Below are 24,137 nucleotides of genomic sequence, written 5' to 3' on the forward strand. Positions count from 1 at the left end.
TACACTAATAAACATTTTTCAAAGACATTAATCCATGCATAAAGTCTCTATCAGTTATCTATTTGCTTAGTTTCATCATTTATATTATAGTGGGCCTCATGATGTTAGATATGAATGCAATATGGTCCATTATGTCAGGCCCCAGGTTGTTAAACACTCCCAGTGAGCTGGTAAACTTTTCAGAAAATTGCATTGTCATGATACTTGTCAACCACAAGCAAATATTAAGAACTTACTTCTTCATTGTGCATTGCTAATTGCAGGATAATTAGTTGAAGGGTTTTGTGACTTACAGAAGCAAAGTCCGTGATCTCTCTGGTATCATAGACACAGTTACATAACAGCCTTAGGAAACAGAGATAGGAAATGTTAATTAAAAATGAATATTTGGATAAGTACTAGAACAATATAAAACAGACATCCAGGAAGCTTTTCATATAGAAACACCAGAGAAGAATGCCATAGAGGTTTGAAAGATTTGGGAAAATATTGGTAAAGTGAGCTGGGAATTAGACATATATTTTTAAAGGAGGAAGGGATATTGATTTGGAATTGGATCAAACATCTACCTTCTTTATGTGATTTAAAGGACTTTTCAAACACTTCTTCTTCAATGATTTGATGAACTTAACAACCACAAAACTAGTTTTCACTAATTCCTGTTAATCCACTGAAGAACTTCATTCTAACTCAACTATCCACATATATATGAGTTTTAAGTTGTTATTAGCTTGTACTAGCAACCATCACCCATAGCTAAATAAATAATTGTACAACTATTTAGATGTCACAATTTACAATATTTTCACTCTTACATTTGAACCTCAATATAATGTGAGTTAAGGAGGACATGGTATATGTTTTTTCAATTTTGCAGATGAGAAAAATGAACATGGCATCTTGAATCAGATATACTCGATTTCAAATTCTGGCTTTGTAACTTACGATCAATTTGCATTTCCATGCATTCTTCAGTATTTTTTAAATAAAATGTTTTGAACAGTTAAATTAAATAGGGGCAGTAAAGCTGTTAGTACAGTCTAACAGATTAAGAAATGGTAGTTATTTTATTTTAAATTTAAAGCTAACATTTTCTCACTCTGTCAAGTTGAATGCTAAATCTCAATCACTCAGGTATTTTAGAATTTTTGTATACTAGACAGTGTATTCATAAATATTCATGAAATTTAACTTTTAAACCCTGAGCTGTATGTTTCGGCACATATTCTATTCCCTATGTAATGACAAAGATATGCGAGTCCCTGTCATTAAGTGGAGTTAGGTGAGGCAGAAAGGAGAAATGACACTGATAAATAATTCCAGGCCATTTCTGTGAACCACAGATGTTTACATCAAGCTGATTAATATTTTCATAGTTCACAATAGATTAATTTATTGTGGGTTGCCACCTCCAGCTCTTTTATAAATCAAATTTTAAAAATTGTATTTAATAAATCACTTTCGTTTTCTAAAAATATGTAAAAAATTTAGCTGTCATATTAACATATATTGTGAGTCCACAAAGGAAGATTTTTTGAACTCTAACTCCCATAATACAGAAAGAGATTTCATATATTGAAATACAGACAGCCTTTGAAAACATTTGTACATCATTATTAGATAATAAGTTTAAGGCAGATGTCATCTTTCCATCTTTATCAATCTGATCAAGTTTGTCCAAATATTGGTCAAAAGAGGAATCTGAGTCTATAATCTTATTCCAGTCTCCTGCCCTGACAAAGGTTTAGTTAATTTCTTTAGAGGCTTCTGTTGGAGGTACATATTTCTTGTTAACAATCTTCTTTTGTCTCTCTGTATATTCTCTTCTCTCACATTTTAAGATTATAGTTTTCATATTATCTTTAAAAATATGAACAGATTATTCAGAATTATTTTGTAATCAACTAAGTTAATTATTCATTCTTGACCCTAACTAGAAGCAAATCTATAAACTAAAAATGCTGTTAAATAATTGATTTCCTTTCTTGTTTTAAGCGACTTGTTCAAACTGTGATTGTTAATTTTGCTGGAAATTTCAATTTAATCTCCTCTAAGATAGTATGCAGTTATTTTACTAGTTTCTTCTCTCCCCATCATACATTTTTAAAACAATTTTCTAAATGTATTATTGATAAACTTTACCTACCTATCTATCTATCCCTTCCCTTCCTCAGGATTTAACTCATTTCTCATCTCCACACTTCTGCTTATTTGTTGTGGACTGAATTGTGTCTTTCTAAAATTCATATGATGTCATATGATGTCCTAACCCCCAATGTAATTGTGGCCATACATAGGACATTTATGAGGTAATTAGTTAAATTAAGTCATTAGGGTAGGACCCTAATCCCACAGGACTTCTGTCTTTATCAAAAGAGAAAAAGATACCGGGTCTCTCTCCATGTACATACAAAAAAGGGGACATATGAAGACACAGAGAGCAGATCATCATCTACAAGGCAGAAAGAGAGGTCTCCCAGAGACCAACCTTTTGGCAACTAGATATCAGACTGCCAGCCTCCAGAATGGTATGGAAATAAGTGTGCCTGTTGTTTAAGCCACCCAACATGTGGTATCTTGTTATAGCAGCCTAAGCAGGCTCATCCTAAACCACTAATTTCTACCGCCCTTTTAGATTTCTGTGTAAATATCACCTTTTCCAAAGCCCTTTCTATCACATCCATTTTCATCACACCACATTATTAGACTTGCTGCATTTTGATATGTTCTTGCTCATACTGTTTTGGATATCTGTCATCTGTGACTGATTTAGAAGCTTCTTAAGTTTAGAGACTGTTTCCCACCAATTAGACATCTTTAAGACCTATCACAGGGAGTGGTGAATGTTAGGCTACAAGAAATGTTTGTTGAAGTGCATTTTTGGAGACATATCAGTACCTGGAAGTCTAGCTACCATAAAGATGTCAAACAATTGTACATGTTCAATTTAACTTGAATTGAAATTCTAAAGACCTTTTTTATGTGGTTCTTCCCTGCAGTGAAGTAAAATATCTACCAATGTGATTATTAATTATATTATGCTATATCAACTCAATAGACATTTAAGTGGCCTCTAAAAGTAATGATTATGAACTCTGTGTAGCATTGTGGAAACATTATAATAAAATGTATGTGAATTGCATGTAACATAATAGAAACATTATAATAAAAAGGAAAAGACAAGAGGTGAAATTGCTCATGAACTATGATTCCAAGTGTTAACAGATAGAAACATGAGAATATTTAGAGAATAATAGTTATAACATGGTGTCAATATGAATATTTTCTCCATTTTCCAAATTTCTGTGTTGTTTTCTATTTTCACCATTAAAATATTAAGTTTACTTAAAAAATCAAGGAAACATGTGAGTAGCATAGATAATATGTATTAGAAGAATATGTGTTAAAAAGGTGAGTCTGTTAGCATGGCAGCTGGACTCGTGGGCATGGGCAACCTGGATGGGGTTAAATCTCATATTTAATGCTTACTAGCTTGATGATCTTGAAGAAGTGATTTGCATGGTATGAGACTTCATCTCCTTGTCCTTTGAATGAGAAATGATATTAACATAATGCCCACCAAAGAACTAAGACTGCTGGAGTATCAGGAGTGCTCTTAAATGCCAGCTAATAATTTCCAATACAGTGTAAACTCTGTGAGGCTAAGGACCTGTGAATTCACTACTATAGATTAGTGCCTGGCATTTGGTAATTTTATAATACAACTTTATTTATAGATAAATGAATAAAAGGGTGAATGTAATGAAGCTAATAGAAAAGACTTCATAGAAAGTCTAGGATTTTTGAAGAAAGAAGAGCAGGACTTTATATACATATACGTGCATATCTATCTATAATTACATTATATGCCTGATGTCTAAGCAGATAACTAAATAAACATTTTCTGCTTCCTTAATAGAATTAATCCAATTTCCCTTTAAGTTCTTTCCTGAGTAAAATAGATACTTTTTTCAGAAACTGCTTTAACCCATACCTTGTGGTAATTTACTGTGTCTCTGTTCAGAATGATTTCCTTGTGGTAGGTTAGCTCAGGTTCTAGTAGAATCAGCCATGGTAAATATGTAAAATATAATTACTGTAAGAAAGATGAATAACATTGGTAAGATCATTTAATATTTTTGGAAGAGAAAAAAAGCAGAAACTGCCCAAAGCTTAGAATGCCCCTAGGAAAAAGCTGCATTCCCTGCTTTCAAAATCCTTCTTGCTACTTCTGCTCAGTGACGGCACTGAAATTCACTGATCCCTCTGCACACAGTTTTCTTTTTTCAATCTCAGGTCATATCACATTTACAGTTTACTTTCTTAAAAACATCTGGAGTGCAACCAGTGTATTGATTATCTCTCATATTTAAATTGAAAAATATAATGGACTTGGAAGGGAGTAAACCAAGTGGTGGGCAGTTTTCTCTATCACTTTTTCTGTGTGTAGCACAGCAGATATATCTAAACATTTTCAGGATAAAAGGAGATTTGAGTGAGCCACTCAGTGATGTCATAATAAACTTCCTTCCCACACACACATAGGAGTGTAACGCTGACTTAGACATGTTCCAGGAGATATATCACTCACCCATTCTTTAGGAAACAATTATGAATGGAGTAAGTCAGAGTGTGTCTCCTTGTCCCCTCTCCAGCCCTTATTTATATATTCATACATCTATTGATTCAAAAGGTTAGTCATTCAAATATATATACTATGTATTCATCACACATTTTCTCTATACTAAAGGGCTGTGGAATTTTTGCATTCCAAGAACTTACATTCTAACTGGGAGAGAGACACTCTAAATGAAAGAAAATAAGTAAAGTAATTTCAGAATGCAAAAAATAAAAAAAAGTAAAGAAGAAATAAGGGGGAGAGGTATAGAGTGAGGAAGTTTTCATGGCTACTTTAGAGCTAGCATTCTGAATGGCTTCTCTTAGGGAGTTACAGTTCAAGCTGGGGTGTGACAAATGGACACTCAGCCACAACAGGATATTGGGAGAAGAGAGTGTCAGGCTTAATTTCCAAAGAGGATAGTGGCTTGAGGTTTCTAAAGAATTGAAGAAGGAAAGGAAGGAAGGAAGAGGGGGAGAGAGAGAGAAAGAGAGAAAAAGAGGAGAAAATGTTAGTGGGATTGAAGGAAACAATGACAAGTTTTATGGGGTGGATGTGAAGGAATAATATGGGCTCAATTTGGCCATGAAAAAGTCTTAGGTTTTCTGCTAATTGCAATTGATCTTCAGTGGAGCATTTTCTCTAAGGCAGTGATATTATCTATTAGATAATTTCTAAAAGGTTTTACACACACATACATACACACACACACACACACACACTACTCCAACATCTTGTGTCTTATGAAAAAGTTGTCTAGACACAGAGATAGGACACCAGGTACTTAAAGAAGTCAGAGAAATGTATCCAAAGGAATCAATGCGAGAACTGAATTGTGAAAGCTTTGAGTTCCAGTCCAGATGAACCAGAGGAAAAAAGCATTTTTTAAGTATTTAAGTATTGGTGAATCAACTGTACACTAACATTTTTAAACTCTTGATTTTGTCAAAAAACAAATATAAACAAGATGCAACTGAAATTTTTTGACATCCCTGAAGTTTTAAACAATCTAGACATATTTGCTTAAAGTTTGAGTAAAGGTTGGGAGGTTGACTTCTCAAGTATCTGCATATATTTTATTTACTTCAAATATAAAAATTTCTTGTATACCAGAAACAGAATAAAAAGTGGTTCCTCAAAAATATGTTGGTGTATATTTGTAAAATATCTACCCTTTATTGGACTATTACACTGTTCTGTACATATTTTAATTTTTCAAGAATTCAGATTTGAGGGGTAGGGTAGAGTTCAGTGGTAGAGTGCATGCCTAGCATGCACGAGGTCCTATGTTCAATCCCGGACCTCCATTAAACAAACAAACCAAAAAAACAGACCAAATTACCTTGGCCCCTACTCACCTCAAGAAAAGATTGCATTTAAAAAAAGAAATTCAAAATTTACATTGACACTAACAGGGAACTATTATCATGTTCAATTTCCTGTTGAAGAAAATGAGTTTCAGGGAGGCTTCCCCAGCTCATTTCAGATGGCAAATGTCGGGGTAGGACTAGGCCTGAGCTCAAGTCCATCGAATTATTCTGCTGTCCCACACAGTTTAAACCATGGCTACTTTCAAAGCATGCTTGAGTATTCAGCAATAGAATGTGGGTTTTCCTTTACTGTGTGGCTTACTCTGAAAACAATAAAAGCACATAAAACTATGAAAAAGAGGAAAGAAAACATATACTTTTTTTGTTATTTTTTAAACTACTCTATATCATTCTCCTCCTCATCCTCTTTTCTACTGTCCTTTCTTACTTAATGGCTTCAATCTTTCTTATATCCCTTCTTCATGTCCTTTTTCCTACTGTGCTTTATTTCTTTGTGGCATAAGCCTTTATTCTTAGATCTACAGTCTTAGAGTACATTTGTAATATATCTTATCTTTTTAAGAGAAAAATATGTAATATATATATGATCATAGAATAGCAAACTTTATAGGGCTCCTAAATCTATAATTTTATATGAATATTTCGGTCATTTTTAAGCTTATAAGCAAAATCTCCATGTGAAGAGTATGTTTGCAAATACACAGACACCAAATATAAAATCATATAATTTAGAATTTTTATATATTAAAAGCTACAGAAATAAGCCATAAGCAAAGTGCTTATAATTGTTGGCATGGCAGAGAGAAAGTTATGTAGTTTACATAGCCTCGGAGCATCTGTTATCTGAATAAGAACTGAAAACACTCTTTAAAAGATCCTGGGCACATTAATGGAATCATGATTTCCCCTAAAAGTGAATAAACCTATAGATTAATATTACAGGAAACTGTGTAAGAGGATATAGTAAAATATTTATTTAATGTTATTTTAAAAAATTACTTCTATTCTACCACCTGAAGACATTCATGTATCAAGAATTTGACTGGAAAGAACAAAGGAAGAAAAAGAAATAAGTAGGAAAAAGGCTTGCAGTCAATTTTCCTAGAAGCAGTACCTCATTCCTGGGCTTGGTGCTTTATAAAATACAATTGTCTATGCCTGCTCTTCAAATAGAATCATTTATAAACGTTGTGCAAATCCATATTATAAATTTCATAGCTTCTGCCAAAATTAAGGATATTTTCTTACTTTGAAAAACACCTCATTTAATTGTTTTAACTGCAAAATTAATGAAATTCAGAACATCTAAGAAAAATTACAAAACAAATGACTAACATATTTTACAGCACCTCCTATTCAAGAGATGGAATCTGCTTCTCAGTTCTGTGAATCTGGGCTTGTCTATGACTTGCTTTGACCTAGAGAACCTGACAGAAGTAGTGGTTTTCTTTTTAAGTTGTTAAGTTTCCTGGTGTTTCTTTTATTCAACACAAAATAACTGATACAACACTGATCAACAGGAATTGGACAAAATTATTTCGATAAGTTTTCCTTGACAAATAAAATATCAAGTGAGATCTAGATATTAAGTTCATTATTCATGCCTTCTGCCAGAATGTGGCTTTCTTCACCTGTTAGAAATTCTAGAGACCCTGAGCTGAGGTTGCTTCTTTCTTAGAGAGGATGGATGAGAGTGTACTAGCCTGCTTATTGACGTTGTCCTCTGTCAGCCACCTCTGAAGTTAGCTGCTCATCTAAAGGTGGGATTCTGCACTGTTCCTATTTATTATTTTCTCCAGAGCAGAAACTGTGGACCTATGGTTACATGTGATCACAATCTATGGAAGGACACATCACCATGGTCTTTTAAATAGATATAAAATGTCAACAGGCCTGGCTTATTAACACACACAGGTCCTTAATAAAAGCTTAGGTAAAGATTGATCTTTGAACTTCAAAAAAGAAACAAAGAGCTATTGGAGGTCATCAATGAGAGGATGTGACTTCAGCTGACTCATGAGCTGGACCCACCAATCAGAGGCTCCTCACCCTCTCCTCTGCCCTTGCCATGTACCTTCTGACCACCTCTCCCACAGCTGGAGCTGTTTTCAAGGACACAGCCTTGAGAAAGCAATGTATGATGGAGACAATCTGGAAAGTACATGTGACTGAATCCAGTAAAGGCCTCCAAATAAACTTTTAAGATTCTGGTGGGCAGGTTCAGAAGTCTATTTGTCCCATAGCCACCCAAGACAAACCTCATGTGTAACTTCCCATGCTTATTAAACCTGCCACATACCAGTCTGGAGTGGTTTGCCTCTTTCTTCAGTCTCTCTTTGCACTCTATGTATGGGGATCAGTTTTTAAACCAACAAGAGCAGCTTCATTTCTCTAATGTGGCTATTAGCAGAAACCATAGATTGAATAAAGCACATCTGGTTATTACCTCCATCTACCTTAGACGGTGGAGGAAGAGGGCAAGGGATAAAGGGCCCCTGACTTGAGTCCATGATGTTTGTAGAGAGGAGATTGCTCACTGCTTGGTAGTGAGCTCTTAAGTGCAATATCTCAGCTTTACTACTTCATACAAAGGCAGTGATTTTCGTAGGGAATGGGTGACAGCTGCAGCACTGATTCCACCAGGTTTCCAAGGAAGAGAGGCTGAAGGATTATGCTTTTAAGTGGCTAGGTGGTTTGCTCAGAGTTTTTTTTTTTTTTTTTTAAGCAGTAGGTCTCCACCTTGAGTAATTCTCTCCTGGGACATTTGGTAAGATCTGGAAAGATTTTTGATTGTCATACTAGGAGTGAAATGCTATTGCGATTTCATATAAGATGCAGCTAAATGTCATAAAATGTACAAGTCAGCATTCCTCCTCACTCCCCCCCACCACAGACACACACACAAGCACAATCCCATCCAAAATGGCAATAATGCCAAAGTCCAGAAACCCTGGTCTAGAGGAGCCAGGCCTTCCTTACCAGATCAGGAACATGCAGGTGGTTTTTGCTGTCAGTCTTTCAAATTGTGTAATGAAATCCCAATGACACTTCTATAATTGAAACAGAATGGTTGTGCTTAAATTTACACTACTCTATTATAACAAAATAATGTTATCCTATTTAAAATTTACAGGGAACAGATTTCAAATGATTTAGGGAAGAATCTGTTATTCAAAGGGAAAAAAATAGGCCCAGGTTCCAAGTGTGGGATTCCATGAAAAAACTTACATTATACATTTACCATTTACTATAATAAACCCTCCCTTATTATACAATTTTAGTTTTATAAAGAAACTTTCATGTACCTTGTTATTAACAATAGCCCCAAATCAGTGCTTAAAAAACTCATCTGTTACCCAAGTTGTAAATGAATCATTTCCTTGTGATGTCAGGAATCTTGGGGCCCATAAAAGGAATTTTTTTAGTGTCTATCAGAGTACGCTACAAAACAAATATCATTAAGCATATGGAAAGAAATATAATGTTCTTGCTTTTTGAGAAGACTTAGAAAAAACACTTATTTAATAAGATCCTCACACTGAACTTTATACTAAGTTATGTGTAGCTTAATTGGATTAAATTTAAGCCTTTTTTAAGTTGTAATTTAAATTATGCTTTTATGATAACTTTTTTAAAAATCTATTTATGTGTATTTCTGAAATTTATTTGGATGGGCATTTAATTATATCATATTTACTCCTCTCGTTCTTTCTAAAATAGAATCTAGAATAGATTGAGTATTGTTTATCATCTGAAAGTTAAAACTCAGACTATAGATGATTTTTAGCTCCTTACGCTGTTCATTTTTTCCTCCATTGTGAACTGGGCAAATGCTGTAGTTATTTAGAAATCTTTTCCATTGCCTTCTGGAAAGAGTGAAAAGAAACAGAAATGGGATAGGAGAAATTAGCCTAAAGCATAGACTTTAAGAAGAAATAAATGTGAAAGCTGTTATTGCAGTTTTGCAGTTGGATAACTACTGTATGAAGTGACAGAAAACCAATATTAATAGAAGTTTTATACCATTAAATGCATACTTAATTTTTTTCTTTAAATTCTTCTTTTTGCTTTTGTTACTTACAGATCAAAATTTAAAATGAGTGCTTTTTGTTATTTTTTCTTCTCCATGAAAGTCATTTTGTTAATTAATCCATTTATTACTGTGTTCCTTGATTTTAAGTTGTTTCTGCTTCTTCATTATCTTGATTACATTATCTTATACAGTGACACAAAAAACTGCTGTTACCCCTTTTATTCACTGATTGATAAGGCAGTGAATATAGTTAGCAGAAATTTTGTAAAAACTGAAGTGTCTCATGTATGTGGAAGAATTTAATTTTATTTTTCTTGAATCTATATCCTGACATTGATGCTGTCATTCAAAACTGCTTTAGGCATTGCTTTCTAAATTCTAACATTTATTCAACAAATATTGAATACATATAACACATCAGAATATCCTTAGACAAAGGGATATAATGTATAAAACAAAATATGCTTCCCTCCATGAAGCTTGTATTATAGCACCCTCTATCCTTCTGATTATGGTGTTTCTCTTGATTCTTTCTCAATCTATGCATTCATCTTTTTAACAAATATTTATGGTGTTCTTATGTGCTTGGCTTTGTTCTACATGTTTGGTACATAATGGTGAGATGATTACTATCTTTGTGTTTTTTAAATTAGAATGGGGAAATGAATATTATATAATAAAGGCAGACCTGAATACAAAATAATGAGATTTTAAGCACTAAGAAAGAGACAAATTCTCTGTAAGAAAACAATCAGGGTAGCAGATTCTTATATAGAATTTGTAGCCCAGTATTTTCCTTAAAAGAAGTAAATCAACCTGAGAGCTGAGTGAAGAGAAGGATATAGCCATGCCCAAGAATTCAAATTCATGTTTTTCTGATAGAATATCATCACATTTAAGTACTGAGATGGGTAAAAGTCACAGTCTTCAGTACACCAGAGTCCAGTGCAACTGAAATTCAGTGAATAAAAGGAGAGAAAGATATTAGAAGATGCTGGGTGGTGGTCATGATGTTGAAGATCAAGAAGGTGTTTTTTGGAAATGTACTAATCAGGAATTGGTGATATTTTTTATGTGAGGACTAAGGAATACAGAAGTATCAAGGATGACCCCTAAACCTGAGCTTAAGCAGCAAAACAGGGGACATAGTTTATGGAAGGAATGAGATGAGTTTGCAAAATGTGTTAGAGACACCTTTTCTGGCACTAAAGCAGAGATGTCAGATGGAAAGCTGAGTATAGGTCAAACTTCAGAGGAGGTGATCAGATTGAAGTTAGAGGTATAATGAGAGATGTCTTGAGCTGATAGTATAAGTCATAAAAACAGGTTCCCCAAAGAGTGTCTTGAGAAGATACTTCCAGTATAGATTCAATAGTAAGGTTTGAATAGAGGAATAAAATCTGGGAGCATGCACTAGGAAATGGAGATATGGAAAAAATAGAAAAAGCTTTGACTTCTAGGGGATTAAGGTCAAGCTGAAGAGATAAACAAGTATCTGAATAGTTATATGATAAAGGTATGTACTATCTACTAAGGGAGCACAATGGAAGAAACATTTAACTCTACTGAGGGTAGTTCAGAGGAGAGTTACAGTAGGATAATATGGAGCATTTCTGAAAAATCTTCAAAATAAATAACATGCTAATAGGAAACAGGCAAGAACATTCTGAGTAAAGATTTGAGATTAAAAAAATTTAAAGCATTTGAACAATTGTAAATAGTTCAGCTTAATTACATGGTTATAGCTTGTTTCACAATTCAAGATTTAGTTTAACCTTCACTGATGTACATTTTCACCTTTATTTTACATTCCTGTAGTAATTAACAAATTATATTGCTTTTGCCCTCTCATTGTCTGTATTAATATTTTCTCTCCTGACTTGTCTTTAATCTGTACAGTAAAAAGAGGAGCATAATTCCTTCTTATAAGCAAATGCTCATGCAGTTCTATGGAAACATCAAATGGTCTACAAATGTATCATTTTCTAAAAAACTGTATTCTTGTCCCTTTGTCCTTGGCAGAGATGGAGGTAAAACTTTTAATTAGTGTGAAAACCAAAATAACTGTATCCAAAATATTACAACATATCATTCTAACCTATCTGTGATGCCCTGATATAAGTAAAACAATTCAGTGATCTGAAATTAACCTGTAATTATAGTGTTGAGAATTAATCAGTACAATTTAGGTTTCATTAAATTCAAACACACTCAATATTGAATCAATTTATTAAGCTTATTTATTTCCCAGTCCCCAACAGACACAATGATACCAACATATAACAAGTTCAGATATATAAACAGCTTCACTATTCCACATACAGAAGTGAGACTACAACTTCCCAACTAGAATAAGGTACACTCTAAACGCAAATTAAAAGCAAGACAAGACACTCTAAATTGGAGATCTGCTTGCTGTTGGCGAGAATGCTTTGAAATATTGTTCTTGATCTATATGCAAAAGTATAGGGACACACACTTGTCAAAAGAGAATACAAAGTTCAATCTAACCAATCCATCTTGTGCAGATTTTCCCTTCATTCAGTGCAAGTTTAAAATGTATAAATTATTTTGATCAGAAATCATCAATAAAATCTTAATTCAAAACAAATACAACAGAAGTGTCTTGTTCACACAATGCCTGTGTGTCTTTGAAAAAAGAAAACTACCTGGAAGCAATCCTCTCTGTACCTCTCTGCCAATTTTGATTAACAGATTCCCTCATCTTGACTTGGAGCAACTCTCTTAGAACCATAAATTGTGAAAATGAATTGCACATTAAAGTTTCTGGCTCCCGACGACCTTGAGTTTTCCAAATAATGTTTTTCAAGACATTTAACTAAATGCAACTATTGTGCAAGGAGATGGTAGTTGTCAATATGAACACTTCAATAGAGTAGAAGTAGTCATGTTGAATTTTTTGTATTCAATTATTCATTCTATGTTATATGATAACACATAATCTATCAATTATTTGTTAACTATCACAATTAAATTTGTCAGAATTTTTGGTAAAGCCACTACCAAAAACAGCAATGATTAAACATGCTTTTATAACGATCAAGCAACCAATGCAGTTTAACACATGATCCATTAGAATCTCTCTTATCAAATCCTGGAGTTCTTTGACAGGTGGAAAAATGTAAATACTGTATACATTACAGAAGAGATCTTACAAAATTCTACCAATAAATATCCACAAAACTATTGCATGTCACTGTTAAAATTCAATTTCACTATTCTGTTGAAAAAATTCCATTGGTTACATATCTCATTTAAGTGTTGGAAAGAATACTCAGTGACTTCTAAGAAATGATGGACAATCTGAATTAAATAGCTAATTAACTTAAAATCAAAACTATAAGTTGCATATTTGATAAAAGTAATCTATATGTGTGCTTATCACACTAATATAATGTGGAATAAGATGGCTATAATTGTGGATGACTGGATCTACAGAGGTAGTAAAATGGTCCTGCTAGCTAGTAAGTCTGATTATTAAATTCAGGAAGGAATAAGAAGAAAGTAGGGAAGAGAGGGAGAGAGGAAGATGAGAGGGAGTTAAAGAGAAAAAGAAGGGAAGGAAGGAACGATTTGTAGTCAAACTGTTACATGTCAGGCCCTAAAATAAATTATTTCCTTAATTCTCCAACACTGGCTCTATTGTACCCAGAATTTATTTTAGCTTTTTTTTCCCAAGGTGAAAACATCAAGGTTTAAGAATATTAAATAAACTTCCTGTGAACACATAAATAATGAAGGAAGAAACAGGACTTTAAACTATTGACTTTTTATTATATCTGGACAACAAAAGTTACTTAAACATAGACTGATTAAACAAATATTTACTACTATTTATTTTTATCATTTACCCACTTTCCTGTAACTATGATAATCACCAGCAAAAACTCAGGTTGTAATGTCTCTTTATTTCACCATTGTAACAGTAGAAATAGAAAAAATATTTCCTATACAAAACATTTGATTTTAAGGTATTTTTTACTCAGCATGCTGAAGATAAATTCAATTAATGGTAGTTAAAATTAATCAGCAAGAAATTGAATGGGACAAAGGGCCTAATTGTTCCTTAAAATATTTATTTCACAGTCTGTTCTCGATGTCATTTTTAATGACGTCTTGTTGGGCTATCTCTTAATAATAAAAATAGTTACTTTTTTGAGATACACTTTTGAAAGGTTGTGATAATATAATACAAATAGAATTATTCCTGTTTTACTAAACTTGCATAAATGCAAATTCTGAAACACAAGCATAAGGTCAGCTTTGTTTCTCAGTACAAAATTAAACTATACTAAATTAAACTATGCTAAAGGGAAGTGCTTGGCTAAGGGAGTTTGGCCATCTCAATAAATGACCATCATTTATGCAGTTTGCTCATTCCCCTGCAATGATTTTGCATGTTAAATAAAAATTGATATGAGTGAAAGGATATGAAATCTCTACCAACAAATTAGAAAGAAAAAATAACACACTAACTTAAAATATACTTCAGCTACCTGTCATGAGCATATTTTAAAAAGCCTTAATGGAAAGAAGTGCAGTACTTGGCAATATCAGTACTTGCTTCTATAGATGATTCAGCTTATTTGAGTCTTAAAAAGGAATTAGACATATTTGTATCTTCATATCTGAATGTTATGTGGTTTTCCTGTGGGATAAGGTGAATTATTTCCATTTAATAACTTTAGAAACAAAAGATAGGATATTTCCATATTATATTTTAGATGTTGGTATTTAAAATAGCACCTTTGGCCATAGCTTGACCTCATATTTTGTTTCTCCTTATTTTATATTAATCTTAAATCAACATTTGCAAAATTTTGTGCATGGTACTTCTTGTGAATAATTAAAATGGGTCAAACCAAGGAATTGTATTTGACTTCTTTAGGGCAGAAAACGGGGAGAAAAAGTTAAGAAATTCTACCATTTTACTAGAGATTGCTCTGCAAGGCTGACTGCAGGGGACTTTCAACTGCTTACCCATGCAAGGGTTTATCAGTAAACTGACAATTTCAACTGTCTGTATTTACAAGTTCCTGCTGTTCAAAGTCAATAAACTCACCGACTGAATTCATGCATTTCAGCCACACAGCCAAGCACTGACTGCAACTGCAAGGAATGCCTTTGAAAAATTGAGATCAAAGATTGAAAACTTGCACTTTTAAGTGTAGATCCATTCACATTCTTTAAGACTCTTTAGGGAAGCTCAGCAGTGGACAGTCATATAACTGCTATGCACTTACAGTTGGTGTTATTTGTTAAGAAAATGTATGGCAATTAGAAACCAGAAAAGGGATTGACAAGATGACAAGAGTAGAAGGACACATGGCCCACCCTGTCCCATGAACACACCAAAAATTATATACAAATACAGAACAATTCACACAGAATAACTCCTGAAATTTGACATAATTTCTCTTACTTTGGAAATACAAGGAAAGCCCCACAAAACCAGGTAGAGGAAAAAAAAGAAAGAAAAAGGAAATTGGTGCATGATATTCTTCACAGAAAGAGAGCAGCATAGAAAGAATAGTGCCCTCACCCTGGGAAGCTCCCTCTCCAGCAAGGAGATCCACAGGGACAGAACAGGAGCTTCAGAGGTTCAGAGGAGGCAGTAACAGCTGCTTAGCAGAAAGAACTAAGAGAAACCAGCAGTGAGAGTCACTTTGAATCCTAGCCTAAGATGCATGCCAGTGGGGACAGGCTGGGCTGGGCTGCTGGAACTCAGGCTTACACGGATGAGCCTGGGGAGAGGACTGGGGTTGACTGCACACAGGCAGCCTCAGGAGCCTGGAGTGTGGTGCGGGCTGTGGCTAGAAGAGAGTGCAAATCAATCTGGGTCCCTCCATAGAAAGCACCATTGCATGTGGGATGAGGGGTGCATTGCAACCTTCATAGCTGCCATCTCTACTAGTGCACAGGGTGTTGCTCTGCACCAATGTTGATGAGCATTCTTGTGAGAAGAGAGGCGGGGTTCAGTCACAACCATCTTCTCAGCATGCTCTGGAGCGTTACAACTGCTGGTGCTCGTCTTCTGGGCAGAGGAGGGGCTGAAACATGAACCATTACTCAGGGGCCCTGCAACATCACAGGCAAGACTGTCATTTTAGTCCCAGGCAGAGGTGGTGGATTTGGTCTCCTGGTGCCTTTGTAGAACTGTGCCTCTAAGACAAATGAGTGGAGATTTGGTGCACATTGGGGATGTGTTTGGCATCAACCGTAGGTCTGTGTACCCTGTTTTCGATTTGTGGTTACCCAGTTTTTTAATTATGTTAGCCCATTAGTATATCTATTTGCTTTAGAGTGGTAGTCATAAAGGCTCTAACACATCCTATGAAGAATGCAAAGATAATTTACATTTGGTTTCACTGGGGAATTCTACCAAACATACAAAGAAGAACTCCTATTGATCCTTCTCAAACTCTTCCAAAAGATTGAAGAGGAGGGAATACTACCAAACTCATTCTACAAAGACACCATCACCCAATATCAAAACCACGTAAATATACTACCAAAAAAGAAAATTATAGGCCAATATCATTGATGAACATAGATGCAAAAATCCCTCACAAAATATTAGCAGACTCCAATGACACATAAAAAGATCATACACAATGATCAAGTTGGATTCTTCACCGGGATGGTTCAATATACACAAATCAAACAATGTGATACACCAAATCAACGAAAGAAAGGACAAAAATCACAAGATCATCTCAATATATGCAGAAAAAGCATTTGATAAAATTCAAAAATCATTTATGATAAAAATTCTTACCTAAGTGGGCATAGAAGGAACATATCTCAACATAATGAAAGCTATTTATAACAAACCCACAGCCAGCATAATACTCAACAGTGAAAAGGTGAAAACCTTCCCTCTAAAATCTGGAACAAGACAAAGATGCCCATTCTCATCACTTTTATTCAACAGAGTAGTGGAAGTACTGGCCAGAGCAATTAGACAAGAAAAAGAAATAAAAGGAATCTAAATTCAAAGAGAAGAAGTAAAATTGTCACTAAATGTGGATTACATGATACAATATATAGAAAACCTTAAAGGCTCTACACTAAAACTAATAAAGCTGATAAAATATTTGGCAAGGTAGCAGGATACAAGATTAACATAGACAAGTCAGTTGCATTTCTTCACACTAACAATGAAATATCAGAAAAGGAAAATAAAGAAACAATCTCTTTTAAAATCTCATCCAAATAAAAAAAATTCTTAGGAATAAATCTGACCAAGGAGGGGAATGATTTTTATCAGGAGAACTAGAAAACATTAATTAAGGGGATTAAAGATAACTCAAAGAAATAAAAAGATATCCCATGTTCTTGGATTGGAGGAATTAATATTGTTAAAATGGTCACACTACCAAAAGCAATCATTAAAAAGTCCATGAATGATAAACGCAAGAGAGAGTGTGGAGAAAAGGGAGCCCTCACACACTGCTGGTGAGAATGTAGATTGGTACAGCTATTACGGAAAACAATATGGAGATTCCTTAACAAAAACTAAAAATAAAGTTACAATATTATCCAGCAATCCCACTCCTGGGCATATATCTGGAGATAACTCTAATTCAAAAAGATACATGCACCCCAGTGTTCATAGCAGCAATATATACAGGTAGCCAAGACATGGAAGAAGCCTAAGTGTCCATTGACAGATGGCTGGATAAAGAAACTGTGGAATATTTATACAATGGAAAACCACTCAGCCATAAAAAGAATAAAAGAATGTCATTTGCAGCAATATGGATGGACCTGGAGGTTATCATTCTAAGTGAAGTAAGCCAGAAAGAAAAAAAAAATTATATGTGATATCACTCATATGTGGAATCTAAAACAAATTAAAAATAAAGACACAAATGAACTTCTTTACAAAGCAGAAAAAGACTCACAGACATAGAAAGTAAACTTATGGATACTAGGGTGAAAGGAGGTGGGAATGAATAAATTAGGAGTTTGTAGATATATGTACTATTATATATATAATAGATAAGCAACAAGCTTCTTCTCTATAGCACAGGGAAGTATATTCAGTATTTTGTAGCAACCTAAAATGAAAAGTAATATGAAAACAAATATATGTATGAATACATATATGACAGAAACATTATGCTGTGCACCAAAAATTGACACAACTTTGTAAACTGACTTTACTTCAGTTGAAAGAAAGAAAGAAAGAAAGAAAGAAAGAAAGAAAGAAAGAAAGAAAGAAAGAAAGAAGGAAAGAAAGAAAGAAAATAGAAAGAAAGAAAGAAAGAAAGAAAGAAAGAAAGAAAGAAAGAAAGAAAGAAAGAAAGAAAGAAAGAAAGAAAGAAAGAAACTAAAAAATTTAAAAGGGATAAAGAAGGCCAACAAAAATAATAAACAAAAAGAGGAAAATTAGATAGGATTTTTTCAAAGTACCCCTTTATCTTATTATTTATAATTTAGTCAGTCCTCTATTTAACCATATATCAATTGGTTATTGCCCCTGACCGTCACTGACCTACATTCTCTCTCTATTGTCCTACTTATTCCAAACATTTCATATAAATGGAATCCAATATATGGCTTTTTGTGTATGACTCCTTTCACTTAGCATAATCAGAACTTCATTCTTTTTATGTCCAAATAATGTTGTATTGTATGGATATACCACATTTTATTTACCCAATTTCTTATTGATAGACTTTGGCTTGTTTTCATTTTGGGGCTATCATGCATATTGATGCTGTGAATATTTGTGTACAAATTTTTGAACGTATTTTTAAAATTTTCTTGGGCATAACAGTGGAGTTGCTGGATCATATGATAATTCTTTCTTTAACTTTTTGAAGAACCAGCTGCCTTACAAATTGGCTTCACTATTTTACATCCCCCCGACTCAAAGCAATGTATGGTGTTTCCAATTACTTCACATTCTTTCCTGTTATTGCTTGTCTTTTTTTTTTTTAATGATAGCTATCCTGGTAGGTGTGAAGTGGTACCTAAAATTGTATTAACTTTCTTAGCATTTACAAACTAAGTGATATACAGGTAGATATGAAACTAGATTCATAGGGACATAATTAGATACATGATAGAAAAAGGTATACAGGAATATCTCAAAGATATTGCATGTTCAATTCCAGACAACTACAATAAAGCACATATCACAGTAAAATGAGCCACATAATTTTTTTGGTTTCCAAGTGCATATAAAATTTATGTTATACTACACTGTAGTCTATTTAGCTTGCAATAGTATTATATCTAAAAAGCAATACATATATCTTAATTAAAAATACTTTAAAATCTGTTAGGCATCATCTGAGACTTCAGTGAGTCATAATTTTTTTACTGGTGGAGTGTCTTGCCTCGATGCTGGCAGATCAGGCTAGCAGTTGCTGAAAGTTGAGATGTCTGGCAATTTCTTAAAATAACAATAAATAATAATTGATAGTGAAACATTGATTGATTCCTCTTTCACTTGAACACTTAGAGGCCACTGTAGGTTTATCAACTCATCTAATTTAAATATTATTGTGTCTCAGGGAATAGTGAGGCCCAAGAAAAGAAAGAGAGAGGGGGGAACAGTCAAGTCAGTGGAGCAGTCAGAACACACACATCATCTGTGAATCTGGTTTTCATCTCATGTGGGTGGGGTTCATGGCACCCTGAAACAATTACAGTAGTAACATCAAAGACCACAGGTCACCATAACAAATATAATAACAATGAAATAGTTTGAAATACTGGTAAAATTACCAAAGTGTGACAGAGAGATACAATGTGGAAAAATGGCAGTGATAGACTTCCAGAGACCAGGTTGCCACAAACTTTCAACTTGTAAGGAAAAAACTCAATATCTGCAAAGTACCGTTAAGTGAAGCACAATAAAATAAGATATACCTGTATATAGAAACTTCCAAACAAATTATGCAAATTCATGTTTTTTTTCTGAGAATAAGCATAGTCACAAGGTCAGATACTCTTTTGTGAGAGGAATGACACTTTTGGAGTCACCGGCATTGACTGCTTTTTGAAGGATGAACACTATTCACACAGAGTGAGAAGAGAGAGAAAACTCTTCAAATAGAATATTTAAAGTAACATTTTGGGAAGGCAAAGTGTACAGGGTATCATTGTGAAACACAGGGTAGATCTACTTTGCTTGAGCAGACAGTTTTACAATTGAAGAAAATAAACCTGGAAAAACATATAGCCATTACAACTAAAATAAGGCAACATAAATAATTAGAGTAATTACATACTTTCAATATTTTGAAACAATGCAAGATGATGATATGTTTAAGTGGCATCATGAGTGAAACATCATAATTAACATGACTTTGCACTGAAATTTTCATAAGAGTTTCAGAAAGGGATAGTATTTGGATGGACATAGACACATCCCAGGTTGGTCCAATAGCGGAAGGAACTATTGAGAATTAGATAAGAGATGGACAAAGCTGTGCCTGCTATTCATTTCTCCCCACAAGCCTTGTGCTGTAACATGATATCCCACTGAGGGACCCTAGAGCTAAGGTTGCTTCTGATCTCCATGTATTTCTATTCTTTTGAACCCAATTTGGCTACTAGTTACATTATGTTTATAAAAACAAAGTGTTTTATGTGAGGATATTAATTAGCTATGTCAGCACTGGACTGCACCCTGCAGGTCTACAAGCCCTGTACTTGCCCAGCTTCAAGACCTGAGAAAAAGCCCAGAGTCAGCAACAGAGATAATCAATAGTTTACTGATTAGGGTGATCTTGCACATCTGAAGCAAAGTCCTGGAGCAAAATCCTGCCATGTGTGGGAGCTGGAGGGCAGGACATGATGGCAGTCTTTGCTTCTGGTGGGGAAGGAAAGGTTACCAGTTATAGGGGAGTTGATGTCAGGTTGGCTCATTGGTTACCAGGGTAATCAGCAGAGGGTCATGGCTCTTACCACCCCTATGATAAGCATAGTGGTGAGTTCTGCTCTAAATCTAGAACAGTCATTAGCTGGGGCCTGGGGCAAATATGAAGGAAGATCAGTCATGTGAGTTGTGTGTAGGTGAAGCAGGCACCAGTCAAGCAGGAGATGTATAGAGAGCAGCCATCTTGAGTTGCCTGACCATACAGCCATCATTAGAGGTACATGTTATTTATTGACTGAAAATAAAGAATCATGGAGTAGTGACATCAGAATTCCCATGCTCTCTTAAGGTTATAATTGCTTGTTCTCACTGTATGGGCAGAACCCTTGCCCCCAAGTTTCTGTTGAAACTCATGTTTCAGGGAAGTGTCTTCCAGAATAATGTTCCTTGTATACAGGAGATGGAACTGCAAATTAAGAGAATGGTTAGGATATTAGAAAACTAGACAAAATGATGACAAAGGGATGGCTATCCATTCAGAGGAGAACATGAGAAAAGAGAGGGGAGAATGGCAATCTGATAGTGGACACTTAACCAACGTCAGAAAACAAACTTTGGGAGGACATTTTACTTTTCAATAGTAGGAGATCACCAATAAGGAAATCATAAAGTTGGCTTGGAATGTGTGCCATCATCCTAAATAGTCTTAAGACATGTGATGTGATATGTCGAGTTCTCTGGTGAGTGGAATGATTAAGCTGTAATGACAGCTCCACAGGGCACAATGTCAGGAACCAGTCCTGTTGCTTTTCTGTTAAGGAGGGCAGTAGGGTGGAGGTGGGATTCCATTTTCAAGTTCTTTCAATATGCTGGTCCTCAAGCCAGCGCATATGTATCCGGGGCAGCTGAAAAGAAGAAGGATGAAGAAGGGCATTGAAACCCTTTAAAATTGTACTCAAAGAACAAGTAACACTTACTTTTATATGTGGCTGACTACAATTTAGTCACTAAATCTAGCTACAAGTCATGCTGGGAAATGTTCCCAGATAAGAACAACTATCATTTCTACCCAGGAAAGGAGCAGCAGACATTGAATGATAGAAAACTGGCAGTCTGGCCCACAACTCCTTTAACGAAGAATCAGTGTAAATCCTCTTATAAGCCTGTAGTTTTATGACTCTCAACCCTTGTCTCACAGAAAAGAAAAGTGAGTTTCAGAATCAAGAGTAAGCATTTGTGTCCTGCCTTCCTCTGCTCTAACGTCACTTGCTCTCAGTAAGTCAGCTGCTCATTCAGAGGAGAAACTATCAGATGCCAAAAGCAAAATTGATCTATTGTGAAAGAGATGAACTGTGTTCTAAAGAAACTTTAGACACTTCTCTGTCCTCGACACTGAAGGCCTTCAGGATGTTATGAGATTGTTATAATTATTTTTGGTTCCTTTAAGTTTAAGCTTAGAGCATGGGACAGGTAGTTGTATTTTATTTTAAATATATTTGGATGATACTATTCATTGAGTAAATTTTGATCGGACTTAATGCATATGAAGATCTGTGTTAGTCCTGATAATTACTATAGGAGAGAACAAAATATACATAAAATTGTGATGTGTTACAGACCCCCAGGCACCCATAGTACAATGAGAATATGACAAGTATTTCAACAACCAGCATGAACAGCTTTACCACACATACACATGCCACATATAGAATATGTTATGTTATACATGCTATAACATATATGCTACATATTATATTATACTATAATGTATTATACTATACACTTTACTGTAGAGGTGAGTAATACATTCTTCCCATTTTCCAGGAGATAAATCCTTAGTAATTTGCATTCAAAGGGAAAGTAGAAGAAGAAATGTTTCCACTTGTTTCGGGAAAGAGACAACATGTAAATATACTCAATCAATAAGGCAAATGAGTTTAGGGTACTTCTTTTTTTATGTGTTCCTCAATACATGTACTTTCTTGTAGAAGTGTACTTGAGCATTTTGATCACTAACATGTACACATCATGAAGATGCTGGGTGAAGATGAGTGTTTCAATAGGAAACTCCATAGCATACTCAACTGGAGATTTCTGCCACTGGCTAGAATGACAGATTCAGTGTAAATGTCTAAGTACAGCACTAAGAAGATTTAAGTTTCCCTTTTGTATGTGAAACACTGAGGTCATGCTCCTTACATGAAGCTTGCTTGCGGGGTAATTGGAGTAGGTGATCAGGGCAATCACACTACCTGTGGATGGCTGGAGGGTATGGTGGGCACAGAATGCTCTGGAATATGACACGATAGATTTCTACTCCTCTTACAATGTGCACCCCCCAAAAAATAAGCTACTTTTTAGTATTTTTATATACATATACATATATATAATATTATAATATATATAGATATATATATAATATATCTCCTTAGATATTTAGTTTAATTCAATTAAACTTTTGGATAAATTATGCAGTCTTATAGTCTGTCAGACAACCTGATGTTACAGTTAAATAGAATATAAATTTAACACATTTTAATTCACTGTATAGAAAAGAGCACTTTAAGATGAGAAAATTCACAATTTCAAAATTTTCATATCAATCTTTAAAGGGCACTATCTGCTTTATTTTGGGGAAGCAAACACCGAGGGCTTTTGTGATTGAAACAACATTGTGGTTTACCATTTTCTCAATGGCATCATAGTCATTACTCACATCTAATTTAATCAATCCATCTTATTAGTGTTTTCTGATTTTAAAAAGGATATAAAATTACATTTTATTGAATTATAAATGTGAGTATAATAGCTATTAATATTTCCTGTGGGTTGATGTCCATGCACCAGAATGCAATTGTACTATTTTATTAAATTCAAAAATATTTCTGTTTTGCTGCCCATTTGGTTTGCACATTCTGTGTCTTGAGTGATGTTCACAAAGTTTTCTTAAGATTTGTTTCTGCCATTGCCACAATACAACACATTTTTATAGTAATACATTCCTTTAGTATTTTAAGACAAAAAGTTGTACTATTTTGGACAGATGGTTATGTTTCTAACAATCCTTCTTATGCTCTGGTAATCATAGGAAGTCAAATTCTGCATTTTCTAAATGTTTATAAAAGCTTTATAGCTAGACAGTATAAAATGATGCTGACAATATAAAAAAATTATACACATATAATATTTTGATAAAAGTGCATTTAGACAACATTATAATATTTAATTTTCATAACACTCTGGTACAGGAATGCTATTATCTACAATTGAAGAGAAGTGAGTCCGAGAGAGGTCAGT

The 24,137-nt window shown here is 34.3% G+C and overlaps 1 protein-coding gene across 1 annotated transcript in view; it reads left to right on the forward strand.

Annotated features, from left to right (window-relative positions):
* The window catches only part of LOC140693668 (uncharacterized), a 180,228-nt gene that overhangs the window by 33,934 nt on the left and 122,157 nt on the right, over positions 1-24,137 (forward strand). The window lies entirely within an intron of this gene.

Source organism: Vicugna pacos, unplaced genomic scaffold (assembly GCF_048564905.1).
Source record: "Vicugna pacos unplaced genomic scaffold, VicPac4 scaffold_20, whole genome shotgun sequence".
Taxonomy (NCBI): Eukaryota; Metazoa; Chordata; class Mammalia; order Artiodactyla; family Camelidae; genus Vicugna; species Vicugna pacos.